Source organism: Stigmatopora argus, chromosome 10, assembly GCF_051989625.1.
Source record: "Stigmatopora argus isolate UIUO_Sarg chromosome 10, RoL_Sarg_1.0, whole genome shotgun sequence".
Classification (NCBI taxonomy): domain Eukaryota; kingdom Metazoa; phylum Chordata; class Actinopteri; order Syngnathiformes; family Syngnathidae; genus Stigmatopora; species Stigmatopora argus.
In genome coordinates this window covers 12,453,834-12,471,503 of record NC_135396.1, presented here as the reverse complement: position 1 = coordinate 12,471,503, position 17,670 = coordinate 12,453,834, and the positions used below count along the sequence as shown (strand labels likewise).

Sequence of the window (17,670 nt, the reverse complement as noted above, 5' to 3'; positions counted from 1 at the left end):
TAGAGTCACGGGGGGTGCTGGAGCCAATCCCAGCTGTCTCCGGGCTAGAGGCAGGGGTACAAGGAGATGGACAACCATGCACACTCACACTCATACTTAGGGGCAATTTAGAGTGTCCAAACAGCCTACGATGTATGTTTTTGGAATGTTGGGGGAAACCGGAGTACCCGGAAGAAACCCGCGCAGGCCCGGGAGGAACATGCAAACTCCACACAGATGGACATGACCTGGATTTGAACCGAGGAGCCCAGAGCTGTGATACAGAAGAAGTTGAGCACTTCAAATTAATCAAGCAAAATGTACAGTTATGATATAAGAAGCAATTCAGCAGTTCAATACAATCAAACCAAAGCATCACTAGGATACCAAAACAAAGAAGCACACAATATCCTTTTGAGGATTATGTAGAAATATAAGTCTCTTTCAAGGGGATCCGGAAAAAAATGAAAGAAAACATAAATATTCTGGATAGAGCTAAGGTTAAAATGAAGTTTACTTACCAAAAAGCAGCAATCAATCATTTTTATACGTGTTTTTATGTGACATTCATCTGACAGATCTATGAGTGGCCCTTTTGGATGTTTTTATATTAATTCATTCATTCATTTGACACAGTCATCCCAAGCCCATTTGAAACATTAACCACCAACACAAATTACCCAAATCAACCAAGCAGCAGCAACACTTTAAATGCAAGTTTACAATCATTTGATTGCGCACCCATAACTCTGCATCCATGCCCTGTTTACAAAGCACAGGAGGCCAAAAGAAAGCTATATTTCAAAATGCAAACAAATCAAAACAAACCCACACGAGAGCATGCACATATCTACCTTAAGGAGTAGTCAGCATGGAAAGAAAAGAGTTTTCCTGCACCTGGAAATTCGACGACCAATCAGCCACGCGGTGCGTTTAGGGACATCATGTAAAAACAATTATCGGGACATCATGTAAAAACAATTATCCATACATCAACTCTGCTTTCCACTTTACTTTAACAAATACAAAACTTGAGTTCATACTTAGAGAAGGTGAAGAAATTATATCACTCGTCTATTAGGATCCCACAGCCGTTTCTGGCCACCATAAAAAAAATAATTTAAAAAAACTCTACAATGCACGGTTTGGACAGACGTAGCATGAGAATCTTAATATATCAATCCATCTATCCATCCATCCATCCATTAATCATACTTTATAAGGATTATAGATTAATATAAAGACGTATGTTGGCGAATCGCTATATATATTTTATTTATTGATTATTTATTTGTCTGTCTTTTGTTATTTGTGCAATGTGATGAAAGCTTTAAATCTTATTATGCTTTTATAATGACAATAAAAGCATTCAATTCAATTCAATTTAATTCAATTCAATTGAATACCCCCCCTCGGGCCGGAAGTTAGCTGGGATAGGCTCCAGCACCCCCATAACCCTTGTGAGGAAAAAGTGGTTCAGAAAATGAATGAATGAATGTTAGGAGTACACCTAAAATGGAGAACAATTTCTGTGCACTGTCCAGTGACTATAAAAAAATAAAAACCTTTGAAACCTTTTTAGGGATTCAGAAGTTATTGACTCCTCATATTATCATACTTTGAGTAATTTTGCCAGACTGAAATGCAGACAGATTCTTTACCAGGTATCCATTTCACTAGTATTCTGGTGTAGTACTGTATTTCTCAGTTTTATCATTATAAGCATGGAAGAACTTGGGTCACAAAAAGTTTTAAGTTGCCTTTTAAGTGCAAAAACAGAAACGTGTCATTAAATGTCCACCTTCTTAAAGACTGCAACAATTACTCAAAAGGACATTGTAGATCCTCAATACATGTAATTGAATTGAATCGAATTCAATGCTTTTATTGTCATTATACAAGTATAAAATGAGATTTAAAGCTTTCACCTCGTAGCGCACAAATAACAACAAACAGAAAAATACATAATCAAGAAATACGAAATAAATAAATAAGTAGTCCAAGTAAGATCAGCAGAGCGGAGCGGCCTTGTTCCGTCTGAAGTCCAAGATGAGTTCCATGGTTTTTGGAGACGTTCAACGCCAAGTTGTTGAGAGCCCACCACTCGCTGAGCCTATGCACTCAACAACAAACAAACAAACACATAGAAAATCAAAATATACACCTTAGATTACTGCAGTCTCCTTAGTCATGAAGTTGAAAAAACTCCCCCATCAATACCAAGCTATTGATGTAAAACATCTATTAGTGGATATTTTAGGAGCGCTTTAATATTATAAGGTTGACTACATCAATACAGCTATTCATTCATTCAGTCATTGTAACAAATCTGTGAAGTTTAAAGCAATTCCTTTCAGTGTCTAATGTAGAGGTTCCTCATCCAGCATTCGCTCCTGTTGATACCATAATGGCTGTACCCCACAGGGCACTATAGGGTGCCTATGTCTCCCGCGGACATAAGTAGCTCCTCTAAAGTCTGTGCAGTTTCAGGTTGACCAAATCCTCCCCTCAAACAATAGAGCTCCGTTTGGCTAACGTATTGTCCAGACTGTGGGAACCAACGGCCTATATTAAGGAAATGGGGAGAGGGAGTGAGCAAAAGTCTGCTTGTTCTGCCACTTTCCACAGACATAATAGGCTTCTTAGAATGATGAAAGACAGTGGGAGATGCACAGTCCTCGCACTTCACTGCGTCCCTCTCTTGCTTTCCTTTCGTCTTTCTCTGTAAAGTTTTCCTTCCCCCCAACACACTTTTCTTCTAAGGGAGTCCTTTGAAATGGGCTACGAAGAGGACGATCAAAGGTGGCCACTTACCACACACAGCATTGTGAATAAAGCCACTGTACATGTATAGTACCCACACACACACTTTTTCACACGCTTACATCTAGAGAAGAACGTTGACTTTTTTGTTTGCTGGTGGATCCCTGAACGTGACAACTACATTCTGCAATTTCACATGTCACAATTTTCTTGTTGGATACTAAAGGTCAGTCGATGTCCAATCGTAATCACAGGGAAAAACAGTTGGGGGAGTGGGTAACGCGATGGTCTCACATTTCTGAGATAGAAGGTTTGGACCTTCCACTGTGGTGTTTGCATGTTTTCCCCGGGCTTGCGTGGGTTTTCTCTGGTTACTCCGGTTTCCTTACATCCCAAAAATGTAGGCAGTGAGGATAAGCGGTACAGAAAATGAATGGAGGAATATATGAAGGGATGTTAGTCTTTATGAAGAAATAATATTAGTCTCCTGCCCCATTCTTTTCTTCTTTACTTTTTAAAATATATTTGGAAGCATTTGCCCACATTGATACGTAGATTTGCAAGTTGCTCTGGCAATGCCAGACTCTAATCACAGGATTGGCTTAACAGGATGTCAAACATTCATTTGTGAATTCGATGCCAAACTAATTGCTGGTCTGGTTGGCCAATTCCGCTTGGACAGATCCTGAGAATCAATATCAGGAATTACAATTAGTTTAAACCAGAAATTTGGCTGAATGTAGCGTCATTTGGATTTAATTAATTAATAGAAAAGGCGTTTCTTTGGCCACCCTACCCCATAGCACGGGGGTGTCAGACTTGGGTTGGTTCGCGGGCCGCTTTAACGTCAACTTGATTTCACGTGGGCCGGACCATTTTAGATATAATATTTAGATTTTTTTATAAATGGAAAAGAACTGGATTAAAAACCCGGAATATTCAGTTTTTTATAGATCTAAAACAATGTTTATTTTATCTTTTTTTATTATATTTTTAGATTTTACAAAATGATTTTTGAACTAAAAACACAGAAAAAAAATGGATAAAAAAATTACAATGATTGATTTAAAGGGGGAAAATCAGGAAATCTAATATGCATCTATACTCTTCATTTTAATTTGATCCTAAAACAGAAAGTCGACACTCATGATTTATTTTTCCGGGCCACACAAAATGATGCGGCGGGCCAAATTTGGCCCGCGGGCCGCCACTTTAACACACGTACCATAGCACATTCATGTTTGAAAGAATGGAAAATGTTGTCATTATATAATACACAGCAAGTACTTCTCAATTGTGAGAAGGTTCACACATTCTTGGTCAACCACATTACATGGGATTTTCTTTTCCATTTTTAAACCCTCCCCCAATGAATTCTATAGAATGAGGGTAACAGGACTCGACTTTTCACGTCCACTTTATGTGATATCATTAATAGAAAAGAGAACACTCACTGAGTAAGTATCTGCTGTCTAGACATAGCAGCATTAATAAAACCTCGAGCTGTTATCGGGTAGCAAGAGGAAGTCTTTTGGAAGAAACATCGCTTTTCAGTATAAATAGCCTGTATAGGTTATGTGTACTGAAAGATTAAGCCATCTTTGAAGTCTGCCATACATCAGTTGAAAACTGCCTTCCCCTGTTCTTTAAGCTAATAAGCTTAAATCTCCCAGCTCAACTCTTTCAACAGCCAAGCGCATGAAAAGGAAGAAAAAAAAAGTTTTAATCCCATCTTTGGTGATACATTATGTGCTGCTGAAGAAAATGTTCAAAGTTTCCCCTGAAACTTTAGCGACATGGAGGGTATCAGGTTGTTTCGGATAGAGGAGCCATCCATATTACAATAGCACGGGCAATACAGATGGGATGTATGGAGGGTACCAGTGGCGGTCCGTGCATTTTCTCGTAGCGCCTTCAACGAATCACTCCAACCCCCAAAAACTATTTTACGGCTATAAAACCTCGACTGCAGCTACAGCTGCGACACGTAAAAAATAATCAATAAATCAGTGCACAAAAATGGGGTAAAATCCACTTCCTAGCAACATTTAATGATTAAATACAAATACTGGAGCTTTTTAACTGTACACAATATTCATCCTCCTTTCTTTCTTCCTTCTTTTCTATCGCCATCGAAGCTAATGCTGAAAGTCCAGCCTGTCCTGTCGTATTTCTGGCATAGTCCGTCTTGAAAATAGCTTTAAATCAACACAACAATATATTTGCTTGTGCAGCCCGCTCAAAATACAGTTTGGTAGCTCTGGCTAATGACTAGCCTCATAGTTGGTGAAAGCGATGACGTATCCCTCCGCCTGCGACAAGGCAATGACGTATCCCTACGCCCGGGACAATACATTGTGGTGTTGCCAACTCGAAATCTGATTGGTTAAAGCAACAGTCTTATTGACGCTTGTTTAATGCAGCAGAGCCCGCAGAACTGATTGTGAAGGCTTTGAGGCAGATTTCTGACCCCGGCAACAAATAATGGCTGAAATGTGATTGGTTAAATGCTTCAATATGAAAACACACATCTGGAAGCAGTGCAACCAGGGGGAAAAGCAATGAAAGGAAGCTAACAGACAATTTGGAATTATTTAATAAGTATTGATGGACAAAATATAATATATGATTCAGATATTTCTTAGGCCAGCAGAGAAGGCCTTGAAGGCCCTGACGGCCCGCCACTGGAGGGTACGAAGAAAATGTGTCCGTTGTCATATGATAATTGTATTTTAGCCAAGCCTTATTCCTCAGTTCTGACAGCAGCAAGCAATGTAGGTACAACCGTAAACTTATAGTGACCTCATGTTCTGCGTGTGCAGCACTCAGCAGCTCAGCAAGCACAGATTAAGCTTTGAGAAGCAAGGCGACCGAGGGTGTAAGAAAAGGAAAAAAAGGAAAACAGTGTCAGAGAAAGAGGGAAAGCGGATCATAGATGGGGGCGACAAGAGCTGCGAGGATACAAGAAATAAAGACAGGGCGCAGAGTTCAGATATATGTACTAACTGTCATTTTCTTGCAGAGGGAGGTGAAGTGGGGCGGAATACAGGGAAAACAGCAGTAGCAGGATCTGGTCTCTATGGTAACAAGAGGTTGTTATTGTTAAAGTGCTGTGGAAATTTGAGCCAGTAGAAAAAGGAAGTCCAAACTAAGGTCGATCTGAAAGGACCATTAAAGAGTTACAAATCCATTTACATGGCAATACTGATGACTAGTATTAAATGGATCTTACATTCTTTTATCTAGCATGAAGGTGAATGTGACTTACAAGGCACATAACTGAACTTAATTTCAAACATAAGTGCAACGCCAGAAAAATTTGGATTTATCTGTTGTTGTGGTGTACAGTAAATACATAATCCCTGATCCGACATCAATATATCTGATCTATTCAGGGTTTGAAATGGTCAATCCAGGGGTTTGAAAAAACAAATGTGGGAAGTTTGCATGTTTTCCACCTAAAATCCTCAAATATATTTGTTAGGATAATTAAAGACTTTCAATGGTCCATAGATGTGAATGTAAGTCTGAAGCTATTGGCGAGGTACAAGTCCTGGATTTGGCCGAGTTTTTGCCGAAGTTAGGCCCTGGAGTGAGGATCTGGAGTAAATATTGTTTTGGATAGACAAAGATTTTTAATTGCGTAAAAGAAAACCAATGGCAAGGTGAAAAGAATACAGAAGAACAAGTGGGGACGGCAAGGAATATTTTTTGCTGAGTGGGTCCAACCTGTGAAAAGAAAGCAGATTGCATTAGATTCATTCATCTTACATTCCACATATTCTTGACTGGTCGCTAGTCAGCTGTAGGCTACACAATGAGACAAACGAGGATCCACACTCACAATCATACCGCCACCAGCGGGAATCGAGCCGTCGACTGCGCGCACCAAAGTCAGGCAAGTGAACCTCTAAACCCGAGACATCTTTAGGTTAGGTTAGAACTTTATTTCATCCCGTATTCTGAAAATTTCTTGGTTGCAGTAGCAAGACAAACACAAGACACACAAGACATTGTAGACCTAGGTAAGAAACTGGAGCCACACACAGGAAGTCCCTTCTGCAGACTGAGACTGAGGGGACCACACAGTCATTAGCATTAGATTATTTGAGGCATTTATCATTTTAAAAAACACCAACTATTTCTATATATAAATAACAATAAAATTAATTAAATTCTTCAATGTAGAATTTGTCAACTCACATATTTACTAACAATTTTGGTATATCCTGTCCTTTGGACTCTGTGGAGGAAGTGGGAGAGTGGAGGATGCTGACCAGGATGATGTCCATCATGGACAGCACCTTCCACCCCCTGCATGAGTCTGTGGAGTCCCTCCGAAGCTCTTTTAGCAATAGACTGCGGCACCCTCATTGCAGGACGGAGCGCTTCCGCAGATCCTTCTTCCCATCAGCTGTCAGGCTCTTTAACAAAAAAATGGCTGTGTTAAGACCAACCGTATGCATGCATGTACATCTACGTGTATGTATGTATATATTTGCTTATATATGTATGTGTATGTATATATATGTGTATGTGTATATGTATATATATATATATATATATATATATATATATCATACCTGTCAACCTCTGCCGATAAACCTTACAAACACCGTACGAGTCGTACGGTGTTTGTAAGCTTTTTTGGGGTTTGTAAGGGGAATCATCATCATTTATAAGGGCAGTTATCGGCAGAGGTTGACAGGTATGATATACATATATATATATATATATCAGCAACACGCTTATTTATTTATATATTTATTCATGTATTAATTTATTAACTTACTTATTACCTATCTATTTATGTCTAAAATGCCTTTCCTATTTCAGCATCCTCACCCTCTTGCTACTGTGACAACGAAATTACCCGAATACAGGATGAATAAAGTTATCCAATCCAATCCAATATTGTTTTTTATATTAAGCAATTGACCCATCTAATAATAACAATCAACTACCCTATTTAACACATTATCATAAACTGAATGCCAGAGGGGAAATGTCTAAATTGCAACAAATATTTCAGGACAATGTAATTGGTCTGTGGGAAGGATTAATGAAGGGAGCTGTCGTTATGTGGACCATGGGCCATACTTTGCCCGCTTTTGAATTAATGACTCCAAAGCATTTCTCTCCATTCCGCTAGGGACAGTTTGGGGGCTAGCAATTGGCGGTTTTCCCCATGTTCTCAAAAAGCTCCATCAATTTTAGTTCTTCCAGCGATTTCACTGACCTTGAAGAGCTTTGTGTGGATACACAACGAGAAGAAAAAAAAAACAAGTGACATTGAACTCATCTTTTGGCTTGATATGATTCCACAACACCATATTGTATGATTAAAAAGCTAAACCTAACTATTAAGTAATCGAATGCATGATTACACATTATAAATGAGTTTTGTATTTATGGAAATCACTTTTATTTTTCAGAAGAAATTGCATTTTTTTGCATATGTATTAGCAAAGATGTTTGGATATAAAACACTAGAAATTAAAAGAAAAAAAGAAATGAATGAAATGAACTATCTTTTTGAAATCACTACATTGTGTAGAATAGATGCATTTAAAAGCAATAGAAAGCTCCAGATCAGACCAAACGGTGTTTTAATAAAAAAAATATTATGGAAATAAATGTGTTAAATTTCTGAGTCATAGCGATATGATTCACCTTCTCAGCTGGCATTTGTTGTTTTTTTAAATTATTTGTTTGGGCTGCCTTCAAAGGGTATCTACTGAAATCAGTAAAAACATGGTTTTCTCTCCCAGCCTTCCTACAATCAGCTTTTATTGTATTATTTCAACTTTCCTCATTCATACGGCCATTGAGCTTTGACAAAATGTGTACATTTTTCTTTTAATTATTTAGCGCCCAAGTGACCAAGAGATGGGTTTGTCAGGAGCAGCTCGTTTGTCCCTCCTGCCTTGCCGTTATGTTGAGAGGCTGCGAGTGATTCATGATTACTTCCGGATGTGTGTATTTAAACACGACTGAATCGCTGCAAAGGTACTGTTCTCCATGCTCCGGTTTTGTTTCGTTTTGGGATGTACAAGTCCTTGTTATTTTGTAAGGCTTTTTGAGTAATTAAAGTTATTGTCATGAGCACAATTCGCCTCGTCCCCTCCTGCTTCCCAGCTACTGGGTCCAATTCCCTCTGACCGCGCCACGACGTCTCAGGGCGATCATAACAGGGGTATTTCAAAACGGTTTGTGAAGACTTGTTATAGAGTTGGGAGCGTCATGTGCCGAAAATGTGGCCAAGAGAGATGATTCTCCCTGCCATGAGGGTCCAAAGCCCAATGTCAAGGAGGGGATGCAAGAGATGCTTCTTCACGGAGGAAGACTTGCATTGGCATAGGAAATAAGCTAGACAAAGTAGCATGCATTTTCCACCACATAACACATAGGAGTAGTTGATTGACAGCTGGCATTGGAATGCTGCATATGTAGTTTGAGCTGTCAGCTGACATGCCTAATTTTATATCAATTTTAAGCCTTATTATTTATTTGGCCTATTAATATGTTCAATGAACTTTACTTCTGAATTACAGGACCTTTGAATATTTTTCGAAATTATACATATACATATTTTATTTTGAACATAAACGTGCGGCCTGGTCAGCGCGTTGGCCTCACAGTTATGGGGTCTTCGGTTCAAATTCAGGACGGTCCTCCTAAGGGGAATTTGCATGTTTTCCCCTGGCTGGCCTGCGTGGGTTTTCTCTAGGTACTCCGGTGTCCTCCCACATTTCAAAAACATGCATGGTAGCCTGGTTGAATACTCTAATTGCACCTCAATATGAGTGTGAACGTGAATGGTTTTCCGTCTCCTAGTGCCTTGCACCGGTACCCCCTGTGACCCTTGTGGGGATAAGCAGTTCAGAAATTGAATGAATGAAACATAAACGTGTATGTATCTTGCTTAATATATAACATCCATTGATGAAGGTAGTCTCATGGTTCAAGTGTTTAAAATCTACAAACGCTACATACAAGTTACTACACAAAAAACTAAAAATGAAATTTTACTACAGAGTTGGAAAACTAAAAAGTGCCTTCTATTCCCAGTGTATTTCCTTGTCGCCGGTCTTATTACCTCTTTCACTGAGCTCCATCCTCAGATGGCTTCTGCCCTACATTTGCCTGCATGCCGAGCTCTCGAGAGTATGCGAGTGCATGTTTGTGTGTTCCAAATCCCGACATGGATTTTAAGCCAGAGCAGGCAAAGGAGGATGAACAATGACACCAAGCTTATTTCAAGCATTCTGTAGATTTTGGGTCAAAACGATGGGTTGAAAATCCAAGCAAAAACACATCCAAACATTTTTTTAAATGATTAGGATTCGAGCAAATTAGGTAGAGGATAAATTTGAAAAGGGGACATGTTATAAAATGGACTGCACACCAGGATGTTTCATAACAAAAACTTCAGAAATGCAACTCCATAAAATAAGAGGAATATGTTATTAGCAGTCTTCAGTGTTATAAAAGGCTGAATAAATTGAGACAGGGCTGTACAATACTTTTGCAAAGCATCTAAAAAACGTACGTTTCAGTGTGGCAGGTCTCATATTAAGACATATTTAGACAGCTTTAAAAAAAGTTTTTTCAAAATAAATACTGTATAGTGCACATGTATCAAAGTGGCGGCCCAGGGGGCCAAATCTGGCCCGCCGCATCATTTTGTGCGGCCCGGGAAAGTAAATCATGAGTGCCGACTTTCTGTTTTAGGATCAAATTAAAATGAAGAGTATAGATGTATATTAAATTACCTGATTCCTCCCCTTTTAAATCAATAATTGTAATTTTTTATCAATTTTTTTTCTGTTTTTAGTTCAAAAATCATTTTGAAAAATCTAAAAATATAGAAAAAAAGTTAAAATAAACATTGTTTTAGATCTATAAAAAACTGAATATTCAGGGCTTTTAATCCATTTATAAAAAAATAATCTAAATATTATATCTAAAATGGTTTGGCCCACGTGAAATCAAGTTGACGTTAAAGCAGCCCGCGAACCAACCTGAGTCTGGACCATTTTAGATATGATATTTATATTTTTTTAATAAATGGATTAAAAGAACTGGATTAAAATCCCTGAATATTCAGTTTTTTATAGATCTAAAACAATGTTTATTTTAGCTTTTTTTAAAATATATTTTTAGATTTTTCAAAATGATTTTTGAACTAAAAACACAGAAAAAAATGATTAAAAAATTACAATTATTGATTTAAAAGGGGGAAAATCAGGAAATTTAATATACATCTATACTCTTCATTTTAATTTGATCCTAAAACTGAAAATCGGCACTCATGATTTACTTTCCCGGGCCAGATTTGGCCCCCGGGCCGCTACTTTGACACATGTGCACTAGAGTTTGTCAAACATAACCATGAGATGTGGTCTCATAAATGTTAAATCATATTGGAAATACATGTGCCCTCCTATAACTGCCACTTAACACCAGTTTCCACAACCCACGTCCGTTTTTGCCTTTTCAGTACCCAAAGCATTCCCATACAATTTCATCTTTTTGGACGAGGGGGCTTATAGTGATACATCCTGCTCAGCCATCAGTTTGCACTTTTTTCTCAACACTTTCAAGTACAAGGTGTCATTGGTTGTGTATTATTGTCCCAGTTTTGACAATTAAGTGACTGTGATGCTATATTTAGTGACTTTTCTGACTCCTCTCTTTAAAAAAAAGAGGACTTGTGACAATTATAGATCTTAAAAAAGACCCTCGTCGGTCGTGAGCATTGAATTTTTTTTCCAAAGGATCTTGTGAGCACGCTAAGACAATTCAAAGCATATAAAAATAGACTGAATAATATATAAATAACTCAAACAGCTCATATATATCTGAGCTACTAGCAAGAATAGGAGACGAACAAATGAAATTTTTTAAGGGACACTCCAGTGGAAGTTGGCAGAATTGTAGACAACCACAACTGATCCAATGATTGGTCTGTCCTCCAAGCTATGTCGTTGTTCATGGTTTGTATCACCTAGACAAAATGCAATTAATAAAAACAGATTCACAAATTTCCAACACATCTTGTCGGCAAAGTAAGTTCTGCGTCACCCACCTGACCCTCGTTTTAGGCCTGCGCAGAGTCACACACACAAAAAAAATGTTGCTACACCCCAGAGACTTAGCCTAAAATTGTTCTCAGCCGATGCAAATGATTTAAAGACTTATCTTCAAACATAATTGATGTATTTAGATCAAATAGACCTGAATGCGCATTAATATCAGCTCTATATAAAACAGGAAAACATGACATTGTGTTCAGCCTTAATAGGCATATTCTGTTTCATTTATTCCCCATTGGTATTCTTTGTGATTTACAGTCAATGCATTTCTGATGTTTAATAGTTTATGATTCTCATGATTTGTCACACATAACATTGTGGAATAAAAGCAGCAGTACAAAGTAACAAATTGAAAAAGTATCTTCGCTTCAACAGTTTTTTAAAGTCAAATTCAAATGAATGAATAGTTGGATTGCGCGAAAGTACAGTGTTATTAACAACTTTTGAATAAATTCCACAAATCTTTGCATTAGGGGTGTAAATCATCAAATTCTTGAAGATATGATATTGATTCTTTGGGCTATCTGCCACGATTCAATTTAATTCGGGCCTTCGATCCTGGCTTGGTTCCCGAAGCAATATTGTATATTTTGACAAATATCTCCTTATAATGTTTGTGCCTAGTTTTATACTACATTTTGCAAGATTAAGCCCCTGTTAAAATGTTATGCGCTATATTAGGAATGGATGTGACATCAAATCTTTGGGCGTACGCTGGATTGTTGGTATATTTTCCATGATATAAAGAACATTCTAAATCAACAGTGCAAAAGTAGCGCTTATACTTGTTTTTCCTTTAGTTATTGAGACATCCATATGCTCGTCTTTCAATGATTCCCCCGTTATGACACCCGCTAGACTTCCTGTGTGTGGCTCCAGTTTCTTACCTAGGTCTACAATGTCTTCTGTGTCTTGTGTCTGTCTTGCTACTGCAACCAAGAAATCTTCCGAATACAGGATGAGATAAAATTCTAATCTAATCTAACCAAATATGTCATGGGAAGCGTATTTTCTTTCTTTGAAGTACCCTTAAAATTCGATTTTGGTCATTGCATTTTTAAATCAGATGATAACTTATTAGTGTTTATTGCATTTATATGTGTGCTTAGGGATTTGAGGGTCGTAAATGTAAGATATATTACCATTGAGTAGATCAGATGTTGATGAAGCCCAAGATGCTTCCGTGCTGGGCTCTCAGTCACGGGGGCCGTGTTATGGTGCCTCAGCCTCCGGTTTGAACTGCCTCATTAAAATATCATGTTCTTCGGGGCTTTCTTCCTCCTCTGACCCACTTTCAATTTTGTATTCCAACACGTCACATTATAAACACAACGTGTGTACTCATCTATGTACTCTTTTCACATTGAATCATATGCCCCCTGCTGGATCCTGTCCTGCAATTACATCATCGTTTTTTAAAATAGGTAAACTACAACGTTACACAAGTTTCTTTTCGTACAATTTCAACATTTACGAAATGTCAATGTAACTCTTGATAGTTTTATTTTGAGTTCTTTTTGCAAGATACTATCGGTAAATTAATGTGGAGAAAAATCTTTAGCAGTGGAATTTTAACTGTAATTTGAAGATTTGATGATCATGATTTGATGATTTGATCGTGCAGGCCGACTACACAAATTTTTTTCGTACAATTTCAACACTTACGAAATGTCAATGTGACTTGATAGTTTTATTTTGAATAATTTTGCAAGATAATATCATTAAATTAATGTGGAAAAAAGTGTAGTGGTGGAATTTTAACTCTACACAACACTCTAAACATTTTTTTCGTAAATTTTCAACACTTACGAAATGTCAATGTGACTTGATAGTTTTATTTTTGAATACTTTTTGCAAGATACTATCATTAAATTAATGTGGGAAAAAAGTGTAGTCGTAGAATTTTAACTCTAATTTGACATTTGATTTGATCATGCAGGCCGACGATAATTACACTTGTGGCCAAATTTGGCAGATGAAAAATTGAAAATGAGTTCATCTATTATTTCTAAATGGAATGCTAAGATGTTAAGGCTTAAGGCTTCCTACTTTGCTCACATTGGCATGAAAATGAACCACCATCTTGCTGCACCTCCGAATGTGAATAGAATGAGTGAATGGGAAGAACTACTTCATTCCCATACGCAAAGCTGGTGAGCCAACATTTACAGCCATGTGATCAAAAGTAAAAGGACGCTGATTTTTGCCTTCATACATGGCGACTTCCTCTCTGCAATCGAGCCAATGCTCTGAGCGTAAAAGGGTGTGGGAAAAAAATGCAGTACAATGATTGCAAACTAGACACAAAACAATACAGTGCACACCAATTCCCATCCAGCGGTCATTGCATTCAACAGTGTTACTCTGATTAATTCTTCAAGTGTAAGTGTCTTACAGAATCATTTGCTTCTCAAAAAAGAAGGGTATTAACAGCAGCAATTGGTTCCATAATGGTCCATAGACTCCACGCTTACACCTGCAGTTTACGCACGCGTGTGCTTTACTAAAACACATCAATCATGTACTGTAAGAGGAAGCAGTTGGCAGGCATTGAAAGCATAAAGATTATGCCATTTTTATCCATAATAATGGCATTAAACCATTATGTAACGCGTTCACATGACACGATAACACGTTCTGTGCTACATTCAAATGCGTTTGCAGTCATTTGTTGGGCATCCCTATAAGTCCCTATAAATATAACAAATCTGGAATTTTTCAAATACCCTACATATTCCTTTTTTTGATCCTACACCGTATGTGATCAGCAAAAAGCACCCCCCTCTGCCCCCTCTCTCTGTCCGTCTCTCTCTCTTTCTCCCCTTCGAAATCTGTATAATTTTAGTACTATTAAACACATTTTAGTAATATTAAACCACTAGTTATGTGTTACTTTGTTAATAGATGTCAAATTAGAAGAAATAAAACATTTTTTCCAATCCAATATCCTGTTTTTGGTGTTTTTTCAGAGGGTTGGAACAAATTAATTTGTTTTTAGTTCATTTCAATGGGAAACGTTCGTTCGAGTTACGATAATATCGACATACGAGCTCAGTCCCGGAACGAATAAAGCTTGTATCTCGAGGTACCACTGTACATGTAAAATTTCGGGCAAATATTTATCTTGAGATACGAGACACATTTTGATATACGAGCATACAGCGAACGCGAGAGGCTGCTCATAAGAACATCATGGGCACTGTCTCTCTCCCCGCAACTAACTTGTGTAATGTCTCTTTGGTCGCAACTCCCTCGTGTAACGTCTCTACGAGCACTGGGTGGAGCGTTGCATTTTTTTCAGTGTTTTTTTTTCCCGTTAGTCAGTGCGAATGGCACATATACTACTTCTCGTTGGCAAGTGGTCGTGCGTTATCCTATTGTGAGGACATTTGTGTGCATCATTTTCGGAATATTTTGAAGGGACAACAAAAGCAAACAACCCTCGATAGGTTGCATCTGAAAGTCAGGGTAGAGGCGGGGCAAATAGAGCCAACTTGGGAGAAGAAAGGTATAAACATTTAAAACAAAATTAGAATTAAGTTCAGTGTAAGGTTAGATTAAACTTATTTTTGAGTGTCTGCATCGTAATCCAAGTTCATTTAAATTTGTTTATGTTATATTACGAGCGCATTGCCATGCAAAAAGTCCCCACCTATCTCCCCTCCGCGAAATCCGTCTAATTTGACTACTGATAAACACATTTTAGTACTATTAAACCACTAGTTATTTGTTACTTTGTTAATTGATGGCGAATTAGAACAAATAAAAATGTTTTTCCAAACCAATATCCAGTTTTTGGCGTTTTTTTCAGAGGGTTGGAATGAATTAATTTGTTTTTAGTTCATTTCTATGGGAAACATTCATTTGAGTTACGAGTAAATCGACATAGGAGCTCAGTCCCGGAACGAATGAAGCTCGTATCTCGAGGTACAACTGTATCCCCAAAAATATGTGATAAAACAAATGAAAAAATATAATAATTTTAGAGCAAAAATTTGAGTATACTAAATGTTTTACAACATGGTATCACACACGTGTCTGGGTGGAAAAATGTGTCAAATTTTGCACAAACAATCAGATTGAAGGAAATCTTTTCAATATGAATGATCGTTTCAGAAATGTGGCAGACTGCGTGCGGCTACTACCAAAATGGAAGTTTGCCAACCCCTAAAAAACCTAATCTGTCTGAAATGCAGGATCAGGTCATAAAGTCAGCTTTCCAGGTACATTCAGAATTATTTCCATCCAATCAGGAGTAGATGAGACACTTGTTTCCCTGTTGCAAAAAATTTCAATCAAGGATAACGTCAGGTTGATAAAGCAGCTTATTGTGGCGGGTATTAGCCCACTACTCCCTCACTCGGGTATGCTTCACTCTGCCATGGGGACAGAGTGTACAGACAGCGAGTGTGAAGGAACAGAACAATAGAAAAGCAAGCATGAAACCACTCCAAGCTTATCTGCAACACCCTAAGTCGCTCAGGTGTTTTTTTTTTGTCTTTTTCCGAGTTGAACAAATAGAATTTGGAAGCAGAAGGTTGGTGGGAAAAGGAGAGACGAGGCTTACAAAAGCATTACGTAAGAGAATTGCTAAAGGAGCAGATTAGCAGCACAGTGGGGGTTGAAGTTAAAATCCATATTTGTTAATTAACATGACAGAAATCGCTCCCGTAATCCACTTTCAAGTACGATCACATTGGCACACATTCAATCACATTCAAAATATTGAAAACAAAAACTATTATCTAAAATCTCTTGTAAAATGCTTTAGAATATGAATTCATTCACAAAACTGAAATATTATCATCAATGCAGCAAGTAGTAGCAAGAAAAAAGGTCATGCAGGCACATTGAAGTTGAAGCGGAGAAATTATTAATGACATAAACAGCTACCTTTAGATCACTGTTGATTATGGGTCAATCGAGAAGGTTGAAAATCTACATATAATATAGAATAGAGGTTAGTACAAAACCTTTTTTTACTGGGATGTGTGTCAGTTCCTGTTTATCATCTTGAATTGTGCTGAAGGGTCGCTGAGGTCAAGCACATAATGTACAGAGCCGTCATGGTCACGCTCTTGACATTACTCTGTGCTGCTCTCAAGTCATACAGGTGAACACACACACATGCCTGCAGGATACAAAATGACAGCAAACGTAACGTCTTCTACCTAATACTAGCCAGCTGTAATTGGCTCATTGATCATTCACTTTGGTTACAAATGCGTAACGTGCCTTATGAAATTCCTTCTCTTTTGTAACAGTCAACAGTGACCGCACTAACAAACCAACTAATTTTGTGCGACTTCCTGAAACCGATGCTATTATCATCATTATTGCAAGATTTTTCTTATTTCAATGGCGCTGTCACTGGTCACGGTTACTAAAATTATCTGTACATCTGAATTAGATCGTTTGCCTTGTCTGGCAAATAACGTCGGCTTATCTAAAAATCATTTCAGAAGTAGAACGCTTGTTTCAACACCTTCTTCCTTTCAACACGTACACATGGCATTTGTCGATTATGTCAAAGCACCTCCAAGGGCATGCACGTGTGCACGCTAGTATAGCTGGCTAAATCTCTCACTACTTTATGTAGGTTGGTGCAAGGTGCAGCAGCCTGATTAAAGCAAAAGCCAAGGTGACGCATGCTTTGCACGAGTTCCTGAACTGGAAAGCCGTAGGAACGGAGCGCCACGCCATTGTTCGGCGAGAGGCGGGGATGTGTAGGTGACGGCGGCGACCGCGAACCCCTCTCAGATCCAGAGAACCTAACCCGTGGACATGAAAGCACAACGTCACAAGTTAGGGTCTCAGGGACAGAGAAAGA

General features: G+C 38.1%; 1 long non-coding RNA gene across 1 annotated transcript in view; it reads right to left on the bottom strand.

Annotated features, from left to right (window-relative positions):
* Positions 1-69: 69 nt before the first annotated feature.
* The window catches only part of LOC144084019 (uncharacterized), a 60,395-nt gene continuing 42,794 nt past the window's right edge, over positions 70-17,670 (bottom strand). The window contains exon 3 of the long non-coding RNA XR_013303699.1: positions 70-2,092. This is a non-coding gene — a long non-coding RNA (uncharacterized LOC144084019). The remainder of the gene's footprint in view (positions 2,093-17,670) is intronic.